Genomic DNA, 14,551 nt, shown 5'->3' on the forward strand with positions numbered 1-14,551 from the left:
CAAAGTCTTGCACAATGCACAGAGCTGAGAAAAGGACATAGGAGAGGGATGAAAAATCAGTTTCTGCAGTAAGCCAGTTCTGATTGCTTGGTAGTGGCTGACTTAGTGCTGTGTTAAGATGGATTCTGAGGCTCCATCTAGGTACAGTGGGAATGATTGCCGCGATCAAGGAAATACGAGCCTTAGAGAGCAGATTGTTTGAAAGCTTGACTTTGGAAATCACCAAGTCTAAGCTTCACTCTACCCATGTGCTGTGGAGCATAAAGGTTAAATGATTTACAAAAATCAGTTGCTAAACCATAGACAATAATCCAAGGCCCTAGATTGTGGATTACTGCTCTCTCATCTATACAAGTACTTTTCTAGCCCTAGATTTCTAGAATATCATAGATTGTTTGAAATTAGCTCACAAATTAGTGGACTTCAAAGTCCTGTGGCATTCAAAGACAATTACCGTAATGCTAATTTCACTTACGTAATATATAGCTACTTCCCAGTGTTGCTGTGCTCACTGAAATCCCACAGCACTTCTTTCCACTCATGATAGTCCTTGGCATGGCCAAGTATCAGCAGATTCACAAAGCAAGTATCTCGCTCTTAGGTTCAACCCTGCCTATAGTTTAACCTACTTGGTCTGCCAGTGTTGCCTCAGTAAAGACGATAAAGTCCTGCCATGAAAAGAAAGAAGTTGCAAAGGAGCCATACAACTTAATCCAAAACGCATTTGTTGAGTGCTTAAGTGCACAAGGCATTCATTCTCCTTGGGAATTCTGTCCAATGTGCAGGTAATGGGTATAGTTGGACCAGAAGGAATCCCTGTCATTAGGGATGGTATTGCACCGTGTGGATTTTTTTTTTCTCCCTTTCTCAATGTTTTGTGAGATTTCTAAAAGACCTCTTTATTAACTGAAGGTTTAAGAGGACCAAACTTAAACTCTATCCTTCCATTTGCAGATTTGGCTGCAATTGTCAATGTCAGGACATCTCTAGGAGGCTGGGACTGGATTCCTCTAAGAAAGCTCCAAAGCATGATTTTGATCTAGTTTACTGAAAACGTTGATTACATTTTCATAATTAGTTTTACATTAAAAAAAAAACCTTGGGGGAGTGGATAAATAGAATAACATATGATGTTGAAGGTAAGGATTTTAAGACCAAATTAACTGTAAGAACTACTTAGTCAATATTTTCTAGCTAAACAAAATTTGCAGAATTGAATAAGACGACAGCAATTAAATCATCCCTTTGCCTCAATTTATACTTGTCTTCATAAAGAATTATCTGTTTGCAGCAGAGTTACCCTCTCAATCAAGGTTTGCATAGCTTAATATTAAAACTAAACCCATGTTTCCTGAGCATACTGAGTTGACGGAGGTGGTCCAAAGTGTGGTGAGAGGCGGGGGCACAATATCTAGGGACAGAAAAATGCCACAGATGGTGAATGTTGACTTTCTGCAATTGGAAAAAAAATAGCACACCTTTTAATTCCCCATGCCAAACAGAGTAATGGAAAAAATAAGATTTAGCTACATGTTGGGTTTTCTATGTACAATGGTTAAGGGCAAAAGTAAACAAATTTGTGAATACTAATATTTTGTTTCTCTCTCTGTTGTCAGGGCAAGTGTCTTCCAGATATTTCACGGAGATGAAGAGGGATGAAGGTGCCATGACATGATGATGAGGTGGAAGTCACTGGCCTGTTGTATCAGGAAAGTTCTTTGGAATCCAGTACTGTGCTATCATAGACTACTCACTAACCACATGTGGCTATGGACACCTTGAAATATGTGGCTAGTATGATTGCACAATTGAATTACAAATTTTATTTAATTTTAGCTCATTTAAATTTAAAAACTGATAACTTCAGTTATTGAAAAACTTTTATGTACGTTCAGAAAACACTGGGTATGTGAATCTACATTTTTAATGGTAAATTTTATGAAAAAAAAGATTTCCTGTGAAAATTTAGTAACCAAATTGAGTTTTGCTGTAACTGCAAATTACACGTTGGATTTCAAAGACAACATAAGAGATTGAATATAAATATTTTGTTAATAATTTTGTAGTTGCATGTTGAAATATTTTGGGCATGCTGGGTTAAAAACACACATTATTAACATTTCTAGACTTGCTTTTTTTTTACTTTTTAAATGTGATTACTAAAAAAATCAAAATTACATATGTAACTTGTATTATATTTCCACTAGACAGTTTTGGTCTAGAAAGAGATCTACCATATTATCCCCGTAGGACATTATTTTTTGAATAGCTATTGAAATTGTCTTTTACACATTCACATACCTAGTGTAATAGTAGAAAGTGCATAACATTAGGCACGTACGGCAAAGAACCCATGTTTTTAAAACCTGCTACTGAGACCCCTACAGATCCATTTTCCATCTAGCCATGCCATCTTGCTTGTATGCTCTGATCTGCTATTTCTTTACATGTCAAACTGAAAACTTCAAGGACATCACTAGTTTTCCTTTTTCCATCTAGTGACCTAACTCCTTTCCCTCCATTTTTCATTCCTAAGTCTTCAGTGGGAATGGCAGTTTTTAAAACAGATAGAAATGGAGATGCTCTGAAGTAGGGAGTAAAGGATCCACTCACATCCCGCCACACACGCATTGCCCCAGTTCCATCAATGGCCCCCAACTCTGAGAGGCATGGTTTGCAAACTATATCACGATCAATGATTTTCAGGTCTCATCTTTTGAATCTTCAGTCGCTCCATCAATGTTTGTCCTCTGCCACTAGCTGGAATCTCTTTCTGAGCTGGGTCTATTAACAGGGTCTTCAGAAAGCATGGTAGCCCTGGTGATTCCCACATCTACTGCGGGTCATGCATGCCCCTAGACCGGCTGCACTGTTGTTCCTGCCCCTTCAAGACCCTGGCTGTTGCTATGGCAACTGCAAATCATTCCTGGCAAATGAGAGCAAAGGGCAGTCATGGAACTGATGACCTTCCACCTCTCACAGCTGGCCCAAGAGGAGCCGATCTCACATAGAAACTGACCTAGTTCGTATCCGTCAAAGAAACACTACTTGGAATGAGGTGGCACATCGTACAGTAACACAAGGGGATAAACACATGGGGGATTTTGGCAAACGAGGTTTTACTTAACTCAAACATCTTTTCCTAAATGGCATTCTGAAGAATTTGCCCAACCACCCAAAAATGCCTTTCTAATTTGACTTTAATTATCACAATGGTTGTTGAATTCAGTTTCCTGTGACCTGGTTCCATTCGACAGAATGAGAGCTGAGAAGACCCCCTTCCCCTGTCCATTCACACTCGGTCCATCCGTGGATGCGGCAAACACGTAAATCAACATGTGTGAAAACACAAGCCACCTGCCAGTTCCTAGCTTGGTAAACACAGGCAAGTTCCTTAATATTTTGGTGCCTCAATTTCTTCATCTAGAAAATAATCCTGTTAGGGCTGTTTGAAGGATTTAGTGAGTTATTATATCTACATAAATTGTATTGAACAGTGCCTGGCACACAACAAATGTTCAAGGCAGGTTAGCTTTTTCTATTGTGATTGATTTTATTCCAACTGCTAGGAGAAATGAAGGATTCTATCATTCCAATTCTCAATGAATTTCTTGTTTTTAAAAAATATTTTATTTAGATTCAGTTTGCCAACATCAAGTATAACACCCAGGGCTCACGTCATCAAGTTCAATGCTGAATTTCAGGGATCGGATTTAACATATTTATTTTCACTTTGACCTTTCAGGCAAGTCTGATGGTGACATGAAAATCTCAGGAAATTTATCTTTTACTCACCTTTACATGTATGATTCTAATATGTCCTATGTCCTACAAATGCCATTAAGAAGAAGTACGAAGTAGCCTTCTGCTTCTGGAGTGAACAGGTAGCCATTTGGCAGCTAAAGGAACATGTTCCTTTCAAGTCCCGTTACCCTTTTTTCATCCAACACTGCAAGCTGAGAAACGAGAAAGCCACCATGTTCTAGAACTATTTCCAAGACTTCTTCATTCAAACCTTAAGTGAAAACACCCGGGACATCATTCAGGTACTGAAGCCACTGCTTAGGTCAGCAGTTGATTGGCATAGGGCTGTGGCAGTTTTTAGTGGACCCTTTGCAATAACTTGAGGGCAAATAAACTTGAGGGTAAAATAAACTCTGGGCTATTTACCCAGGACAGAGATCCTACGTGGCCCTCAAATGGGTCGTCATCAAAGTATTACGTGATTATGCATAATGTATTTTCTTAGCGCCCGGAGGGAGAGTTTCATAGTTTTCAAATTCTTAGACTGCCATGATCTAAAAATAGATTAATAACTACTCTTAATTTTTTAAAAAAACATTTTTACTGCTTCCATAAAAGGCCGTTTCTTCTCTCATTCTTGCCAACAGATGCCAGTACCTCACTCGTGTAAGTGATGCTACCGGGGGAGAGAAGACACCAAAAGAGGATGGAGGGTCATTCTAATGAAATGACGTCACTTAATGCACACCCGTTAGAAACCAGACTTCCTCAAAAGTGTGCGTGTGTCAAGGTGTGCCGAGGAACGGGATGCAATAGGGAGAGCTCACGTGCACACACTTGCCTCCGACCAGGTGGAACTCAGCTTGGCACACCATCTTGAGCCTCTTGGGATGAAAGGACAGCCTACATTTCTAGAGGGGCCTTCAGCTAACAAACAGGTCCCTAACCTGGTCAAGAGACCCGGTTCTCCTATACTGTGTACTGTGACTCACAATGAGGAAACTTGGCCATCTCCTCCCATGGCATCGGGTCAGAAGAGCAGGTCAGGTCCCTTTCCAACCCCTCTCACCCTGCTTTTGGGTCTTCTATAGGCACAACCTTCCCAGCTCTTTTGTTTCTTTACCCGCTCGTCACAGACCCATTTAGGACGCAGCAAATTCCAATCTACAGCCACGTGAAGACCTACAACACGCTCTTCTGTCAAAAGGACACTGTTATAAAGGACAAGCCGGTAAGATTTCCCATGTTCAACTATTTCATGTGCATATATTTCTGAACCAGGTGATATTGCTTTCTTCTCTTTCTCTCTCTGTTGTTTGAACCCAAGTGAACTGTAAACAGAAGACATGCAGTGTGCTGTCAGTCTTCCTGGCACATGAGATGGGAAATTACATTTAAAAAAAAAAGTAACAGTGATGAAGAAGCCTCACAACCAGCAGAGATGCTGGGGAGAGGTTCTTAGGCAGAGATGGAAGCCCCAAGTTCAGCCCCCGCTCTCTGCACCCACGCCAAAAGCGATGCCTCCCCTCTCCATGTTCTGAAAGATTATAGTTCCTCTGGAATCCTACACTGTGCTTGAGTTCTGTCTTGCCACATATATTTTTAAGTTTGCAGCTAGCAGGGTCTCTAAAGGCAAAGAGTTTTTCCTTTTCCATGCTGCCCCTCCATTGCCTGTTTACAGCACTGCTTTCTTATTTTTCCTGCTTCTACCCAAAGAAATTGAGAATTTCATCACCAGTGTCAGAGAATTAAACCCCAGGGAGCAAAGCAATAGGTCGGAGCAACCCTTCCCTGGCAAGGAGCCAATCCTTGAATATAACTTTGCAAACGCTCTCTGGTTTTCAGGGGTTTAAAAGGATGCAAAACAGAGTCGTTTGGAAGTGTGGTTTTTGGCAGCCGAAATCTCCCTGACTTCAAGTCATCTTTGCAATTAATTTTTAGAAAGAGAGTGAACATATTCTGATTTAGAGACAGGTTTCATGAAAGAAGTAAGGGGCATGACCTAGCTCAGCTGCATACTCCCCAAGCCGAGATCAGCAGTGCATGCAGAAGAGACGCCTCCTTCTGTGCTTGGGGGTCTGAAGAAGTGTTTGACAGACCATTGTAATAACATCTCTCTTCACAATGCAAACACCAGCAACACAGTCAAGCCGCTCACCGCTCGGCTCCGTGCCTGCACCTTTCTCTCTCTCCCCAGCAATGCACAAGGTGGACTCTTATTAATTTAGTTGGAAAAGCACCCTCTTTTGAAATGGATCTATACCCCGCCGGATAAAGCAAGACCCCACTCCTCATACTAATCCCAACTAGACAAACCAATGTTCCAGTATAATACACAGGCAACTATGAATCCGATCCTACCCAAGCAATGCATGCAGGCTTTGGAATACAGAAGCTCACACATCACGGGAACCCTAGAATGCCTGCTCCTCCATGTGCTCGTTCCAATTCCTAGTTTTCTCGGCAGACAATAGGACAAGGCTGCATTTTAGCTCAGGCTGCTAATACCGGCGGACAGATGTGTAAGGCGGAGGTTTACTCACCAAGCTCCCGTAAGTCCATCTTTCCCAACTACAAATACTGCTGCTAAGCCTGCTGCCGCCACCAAATGACTTAGAGTCGTCCCCCAGAAGAACAATGTGCTGGGATACCAGATGGTTCCTGAGTAAGCTTGTTCATGAAACAGGTTTCCAGTTGAGCCATGTGAATGGAGACCTGCCGCACACCTTTGAATGGTACACACTTCAAGTCCAGAAGAATAAGCATGTAGCTTTGCTTATGTTTATGGAGCCCGAGCCCAGGGGTGCTCCCATTGGCAGGAATCGCAGAAAGATCAGCCAATCAAAGGGAGCCTCCATTTCAGGGAAACTCCTGCTCATTTATTTAGCATCTTCAGAGATCATCGGCTTTTCTAGGAAGAGCTTTTCTCTTATAGTATCACAAGAGAAAAATAATAACTTCAATTCTGGTGCCCTCTGCTCTTTCATCAATAAACATACGTAGCTCCTCTTCTGGGTATTCCTCTATACCCCCACTTTCCTTATAAAGAACTTAAAAAAAAAAGAAAGGAAGGAAAAGAAGGAGAAAAAGAAAGAGCTGGTGATGGGCTAGAGATAGTTCATATTCATCAGCCTCCACCTTGTTGGGAGGAAGGAGGGGGGAGCGCCTGGGCTCAATAATTACTGATTCTGTTGCCATGGAAACAGACTGGCTGCAGCGAGTTGGATTCGTGTAGAACATCTGCTGCCAGACCCATAATCAACTGCAATCTCATCTCTCCCCCTCTCCCTACTTTTATTTGACTGTGAGTTTGCTTTCTCTTCTTCTCTTCTTCACATGCAGTTTTTGTCCAGAAATGTCATGTAACTGCCTTACTTTGTACACTCGGCGCACACACACAACTAGAAGTGCTCACGTGCCGAGAAATGCGTGCATGCAAGGGTGCATCCCAGCAGGACTCCTACGGAGGAAGGATCTCTACTCTGATTCCCATCCAGAATGTAAACAAGCATAAGCACGGTGCCTCCACCGCTCATCAAAATTTACTGTAAGTTAACCTACAGAGGTAGCGGGTTATCTTTTAAAATATTTGTCATCTAATAGCGCTGAAAGGCCCCCAAATAAAAGTTTGCAATGGCATTTCTCAGGGGGCACTGGCGATGGTTCCTAGCAAATCTTTGCAATGAAGCGATTAAACGGAGAGGCTCGTAGAAGATTTTTAAGCACAAAATCTTTAAGCTCAGCTTCTTCTCTCACAGCTCACAAGGCACCCTGAACACGGGCATCTCCTTGGGGATGTCCTCAGTCCGTTTCTATCCCCCCCCCCCACACACACACACACCCCAACTCCCGTTCGCTCCAAATTCTTCCAGTTACAGGACAAGAGTTCATGTCAGACTCTGGATGTGCGATCTTTCTCTTCAACAGCAGGGGCCGCCACTGAGCAATGAATGACTACATGGCCCGGTCAGGCCCAGAGGAGACCCAGGCGGTGGGGATCTCCCCTGTGTGTCTGTGCAAGCCTTCAGCTCTACAAAGACTGACTGAGCATGGCAAATGTCAAAGGAGGCTATGATTCCGGCTTAAGATAGAAGGGAATTCTTCTCTGTCCCATCATCACGACTATCAAGGAGAGCCTTCTCTTTCCTGAAGGTCTCTACCAGCCTGGTGTCTTCAAACCATTAATGACACAGAGCAAGCTTCAGAGGGGGCTTTGCCCACCTCTGGATCCTGAAGCCAAGGTGAACCATCTATCTACCTCACATTCGCAGTTTAATAAGCAGCAGTAGCCCTGGCCTCATGTATTCTGAAATGAGTCTCAGTATAAACCTCATTCCCCTCTGGCTCCAAGCGCTCAGCTCCGGCACAGTGGTCTCGAGGTTGAATTTGTCCCTTCAAGAATCTGGATCCTGCTTTTCCATTTTATCTCTTTTTTTTGCCCCCGTGAGCTTGGAAAAGACTTCTCGCCCATGTCGGTTCTCTCTGGCCCCCAAATCCAACTCTGGCCATCTTCCTCAGCTCTGTCCAGATGACCTCCACCCTCTGGGGTGGTGGATATCTCGGGGTTTTTTGACTGCCTTTCTGGAACATCCCTAACCTCTTCTGCCATGAGGACATCTCCCCCCCAACCCTGACCCTCTCACCCTCCTGAGAATATCCAAATCACCACTGTAGTTAAGCAGCAACATGTCATTCCAACCTGTCATTTGTTCTACAAATGCACAGTGACCAAACAAAGTGGTGTGGCTTTTGCCTTATGGCACACTAACTTAGTAGAGGAGGAAAAAAAATGTGAAAGTACACCCTTCCTATGGGGTATGATGGAGAGTTATGTGCCATGAGCACAAATGAAAAGTTTTAACTTAGTAAGGTGAGGAAAAGTATCTCAGAGGAAGTGATACTTGAGCTAAGATCTAAAGGAAGAGTAAAAATTAGTAAACTAAAAGTGAGGAGAACAGTGTCTCAGACATAAGGAAGAGCACATGTGAATGGCGTATTTAGATGTGCACTGCCCAGGAGGGGATGCGGCATCTTTGAAAACTTGAAAGACACCAAATGCTGATTGCAGTGGGAATGATTAAAATTTAGGATGGTGTGAGATGACCTTGGACAGCAAGCAAAGGCTAGACCTATAGGGTCCTAGAGACTACATTAAAGAGGTTGGTTTTCATCCAATTAGCAAGGACAAACCATTGAAGTACTCCATTGAATGATTCCCTGCCTCTCAAAACACCTACATAACTCAATATAAGAAATTATCTATTTCAAGGCATCTGTAACTTGTTGGACTAGTCTAGCCAGCATTTACTGGACAATGAATAGTCCACAGAGCATTCTAAGCACTTTTATATGAATTGATTTAATTCTCACAAAAATGCTATGAGGTATTACTATCATCCCTATTGCACAGAATAAGGAAACAGGCATAAGGAGGCTAAGTAACTTGACCAAGTTGACACAAGGTGGCAGAGCCAGGATTTGAACCAAAGGATTCTAGCTCCAGCTTCTGTAAATTAGTGATCTACAGGGGCCTCCTGTGTCAGAATCATTGAGAGTTCCCCAAAATGAAGATTCCTGAGATCCTACTGCATCCTTCCTGAACCAGAATCTCATGGAGTAGAATCTAGGAACATTTCCTCAAGCTCTCCAAGGGATTCCTACACACACCACAGCTTGAGAATCACTGCTAAGAGATGTATGCATAAAGGAAATGAATTGTTTTTTAATGTATAAAATGGGGAAGAACTTTTTTTTTGAGAATGGGGGGTGTGTGTCTCACTGCTCTAAGCCATCCCAAAGGATGCATCTATATCAGACCAAGGTCACCTTCCTTGGATTGACTACAAATTCTCAAGTTGAGGGTGGGTACCATTGCACAGTGTGGGGCTTGGTAGCTGCTAGGAGCAGGCATATGAATGAAGAAAGAACATGGGTGTTCTTAAAGACCAGATTCACTGGGTGGGTAGAGATGCTATCAGACCTGCCAGCAGTAAGACAGGTAGATCACGTAGTATTGTGGACACTTAGACATGTCATAGATTTTCTAGAGGTAATGTTTTCCTAGAAAATTCATTTTTTAAGACAAAATTGCAAGGTAGTCTGAGAATATTTTTTTGTCCTTCAGTCTGTTCTATCCTCCTCATCTATTCAAAAGCTAGCGAGCAGGGCCTTTGGTTCACCAAGCCAGTCAAGGTGTTAGTTCTGAAAAAAGAGTGGCTTTGCCTACATTTCTACAGGGGTCCCTTTATACCAAATAGCTACACAGTCTTTGGAGAAACTTCCAAAGAGGTTTTCCATAGAACCTTGTCTAGTAGTTTTGTTACTGAGATCACAGATTAGCAGTTAATTTGGCTATTGCTGTATGTTCTTTCCTTTCTAGACCTGCAATGAAAGTCTATACAAGCCTCAGAGCTGCTGTTGAACCTCAGAAAAGGGAAACTCGACATTTTATTGGTTTGATATCTGAACAAGCCCCCAAGAATTTGCACAAAGTGTAATGGTTTTGCACAACAGAGGCTCAAAATGTATCATCAGTGGCATGTCATCAAGCTTCTGAACACATTCAGCTTTATTATGTGCTGTCTACAGATAGGAGAAGGGGATCACAGCATCAACCTGGAAGATAGGGGGAAAGAAAATCACCCCTGGGCACATGAGCAAAAATCAGAAGAAGAATTACCCCCCAATACAGCCTGTATTCCCTGCTCTGCGCTGGGTAGGCACTGCTGGTACCATTTACCCTGCAGTTTCTTGGGGGAAGATACAAGCTAATTAAATTTTATTTCTTTCCATAAACATGATGTGTAGTGAATATATTATTACCAAATTTGATGTATCATTCATATACCTTTATAGTACTTTTAAAATAAATTCACAAATCAAAAAAGAATCGTTAGATGATATGTATTTTTGGATCAGTGTCTGTTGCAGAATGATTTCTAAACTAGCTGGCTAGATTTCCCTCAGTGAGCCTACTGGTCTTACCTGAAACGAACACCACTTACAATAAGCATTTAAAAAGGAGCTGAAGGGGATGCCACGTACTGGGCTATGGAGATGTGGCACTAATAGTAAATCCTTCCACTCTCCTACTCCTGGGCCCAACCAGATTACTTCCACAATCTGGCCATCCATTTCATCAGGATGCATGTTCATCACTTGCAACAATGGATATGATGGTAATGACTTTCTTAGTTTATAAAATGGCTACAGTGAACCCCATTTTTGGGTCAATTGATTCTTAAGAAGAAAGTCATGAGAGTCAAAGTGAGCCTCAAAAAAATTCTGACCCTGTAGGGTATATATTGTAAAAGGCTTACCTCTAACTACATTTTAACCTTCTCAAGGCACACTCTCTCTCCTGGTCATCTATGCAAACATGCATGCACGTGAGCACATGCACGGACAGACACGTACACACACACACACTATGCAAACATGCATGCACATGAGCGCATGCGTGGACAGACACATACACACCACACACACACACACACACACACACACACACACGCACACTGACTTCACTTCCGCTCCGAAGAGAAACAGGCTTAGTAAAGCCCAAACCAGACCATATCGCCCAAGGATGTGAGGTTAGAGGTAGCATTTCCGTCCTAATAGGTCAGAAGTGTAATGACTACTGCTCAGTTCAACTGTTTTATTACATTCAAGACACATATTTCTTTCGTTGGTTGGACTTAAGCAGTAGATAGTTATCTCTGATTTTTTTTTTTTACGCGGTGCATTTTAAAACCAAAACAAACACAAAATTTCAACTAAACATGGCCAGGATAACTTTTAGGTTTCTTTTAATCCCCAAGGGGAGATGATCGTAACAATATGTCATAGAAAATCCCCATACAAAGGTAGATGCTTCTTTGTTTCACCCTATGGGGAGATGACCATAAGCAGAATTTACCAAGTCTGCTGGTGTCACTCTATCTTTAGGTCCCAGGATGCTAAGCATCACATGATATACCCTTATCATCTTTGGGAGGATGGGAGAAATAACAACAAATGTATATGAAGTGCTTACAATGGGCTGATAACATTACGATAATGCCCATTTTCCAAAAAGGGAAACTGAAACCTGTAACATTTAAGTAGTATGTCTACAGTCACCGTCCAGCAAGGGTGAGACTCAGGACTCAAACTTGTGCCTTTGAAGTACCACAAGCAGTCTATTATACCATTGCCTCAGAGCTCCCATAAGAAAGTTGTTTGGAGCAGGTGAGATTATTCCAATAGCATTCTAAGGCTGACTTTTATTTTTGTAACTCATATTTATGAGACATTAATGTGAGTAGGTTTATTTCCCTAGACTTTGCCATTTTTGTATTTCCCTTAAAAATGCCTAAAATATAAGCAAAACCTACAAACACCAAAATAAAACCAGATCTACAAAATGCAAACATAACTACAAACAAATCTTTTATTCTTCCTCTTTCAGAGCTTGACTTCTGATAGGTGACTATGATTTGCATTTATAGGGTTGAAGACTCAAGGTTTGGAAGTCCTTGAGGTGTGATAAACTTGACCAAATGGAATGGGCTGAACTGAGAACAACATGAGGGCCAGAAGGGCAGGGACCAATATGAAGCATCTGTTATAATTCTCGAGTGCCTTCAAAGAAATAGTTGGTGGAATTCTGAAAGCTTATCATCTTGCCAGCTTGTATCTTCCAAATATACCAGGGAAATGCATTCCAGAAATGCAGGCTGATAAAAAATCATGCCAAAAGGAAAAATGAAAATGCCAAAATCCTTAACTCAGCCTTGCCAAGCATGTCCACTGGCAATATGGTGGCAAAAAAATCTACTGGGCCAAAGGTAGGATATTCTTTAGGTGACACAAAATGAGAAACAGCTTCTTCACCATTAGGAAAAGGGAAGCTTTGGGGCTGTTACCACATTCTTCTTGGGTTTCAGCTCTCATGCATGAGTAAGCCTCTTCCAATTCTGAAACACATATCAATTTCACACACAAGTGATTCCACCTTTCGAGAAAAAAAATTAGTTTCTGATATTCTCAATAAGAGAACCAATTTCACAGCAGTTGGTAGAGATTAAATCTATGTTTTATCAAATAGAGTTAACATTGATGCCTTTACTTTCTCTGCTCTTTCTGCCCACAGATTCACGGATAATCTGTGGTCCTGGTCTCTTGTTACAACAAGGAGTACATTGCAACAGAACAGGGTAAACCAGAGAGGAGGGGGGAGAATGGAGGGTCTGCTGTGCAAGAGGGCAAACAAGATCAAGAAGGTGAGTAGATGCAGTTCATCCAGGCAAGGAGGGAGGAAGAGAAGGTTCTGGACATGAAGGCAGTCAGTTCCCCGGGATCATGTTCTGAGATGTGAAAGGGGATCTAGTAAGTGTGTACAGGGCCAGATATGGAACCCCAAGGTGAGGACAACCCCAGGACCAGGAGGATCACCATACAGAATTCTAGGGCCAGTCCCGTTTAAACCCAGTTATTTTTATCTTGTCTCTTGACGTCATCAGAAGCCAGTCACATCACAATGATGTGCCCAGAGTTTCAGTGAATACCAGCAACAACCCAGCTCTCTAGGAACACCTGCTCGGAGTACACCTCCTCCTGGCCAACCTGCATTGCCAGCGCAAGGACAGACCTGTTCTTACACTCAGTTCTTAAAAACCACCAGCTTGTAAGAGCCAGATCACTTCAAACTGCTCTCTATTGTACTTCCAATTAAAGGAAACTTTGAAATGTGTACCATAACCCTCTAGGCAAATGATATTGACAGGTTATTCCCAACTCTCACAAAGAACGAGCCCTGAAACCTAATTTGTGCAGCAATTAAATTCGCACAAAAATATAATTTTATTTTATTGCTCAGTACTTGCCTGTATCTTTAAGCTAGCAACTGCAGGAAGGAGTTAATTTGATAATATAAATAAAAATTGGCCCCGAAGGGCAATAACCAATCCATTTACATGCAAAAATACTCTTCTTCCAAGTCATCCCAAGGCAAATATGAAACATGATTTCCAAAATGCGTCGCCTACAATTCTCTCGACACAGTGACAGGCATAAGAATTGTGGAGCAAATATTTCAAATAATTGCACATGTTCAGCCATGAGTAAGTGCTCTTGCTTATATTTGGGGGGAATCTATTGTGTGTTAGACATTTCAGCTGTTCTGTGCATACACCAAATGTCCAGTTTGGGAATAAGAAACTGGCCTCCATTCATTCAACTAATGTTTAGGAAGTGCCTATAATGCAGGGCACCTGAGTAGCTCAATAGGTTAAATGTCTGACTCTTGATTTCCACTCAGGTCATGATCTCAGGGTCATGAGATTGAGCCTGAGTTGGACTCTGTGCTCAGTGCAGAGTCTGCTTGAGATTCTCTCTGTCTCTCTGCCCCAGCACCCCTACCCCCTGCTCATGTACACATACTCTCTCTCAAATAAAAAATACATCTTTTTTTTAAAGGGAAGTGCTAATAATGCACTTTCACATGTTGCTACATTTTTCTTTCAAGTCTCAGGAACCCAAGAATGCAGCCTTGGGTTGTCTTGAAACTAATAAAGTACCACTTACTAAGTTTTATCCTTATGTGTTTCTTAAATTTCATGTTTTTTTTCCCCCAGTCAACAATGCTCTGCTCACCAGATAAGCTTCTCCATAGGTTAAAGCCCTCCTAAGGGTGGTCCTTCCTCGATGGAATTCTCTCCTTCAAATTCCTTCCATATAATGCATGGGCTTGTGCTCTTGCACATGTCATGTTATTTCATAATTACCTCTTTGCAGAGCTTTTCCCAATGCTGTGAACTCCTGAGAG

At 42.0% G+C, this 14,551-nt stretch overlaps 1 protein-coding gene across 6 annotated transcripts in view; it reads right to left on the reverse strand.

Annotated features, from left to right (window-relative positions):
- ELMO1 (engulfment and cell motility 1) overlaps positions 1-14,551 on the reverse strand; it is a 523,965-nt gene that overhangs the window by 128,496 nt on the left and 380,918 nt on the right. The window contains exon 1 of one of the 6 annotated variants that reach the window (XM_055314760.1): positions 6,288-6,469. The exons of the other annotated variants lie outside the window; for them this stretch is intronic. The gene's annotated coding sequence lies outside the window, so the exon portion shown is untranslated. Of the gene's footprint in view, positions 1-6,287; positions 6,470-14,551 lie in introns of those variants that run through there. 6 annotated transcript variants of the gene reach the window in all.

The sequence above is a fragment of the Nyctereutes procyonoides genome, unplaced genomic scaffold, assembly GCF_905146905.1.
Source record: "Nyctereutes procyonoides isolate TBG_1078 unplaced genomic scaffold, NYPRO_anot_genome, whole genome shotgun sequence".
Lineage (NCBI taxonomy): Eukaryota > Metazoa > Chordata > Mammalia > Carnivora > Canidae > Nyctereutes > Nyctereutes procyonoides.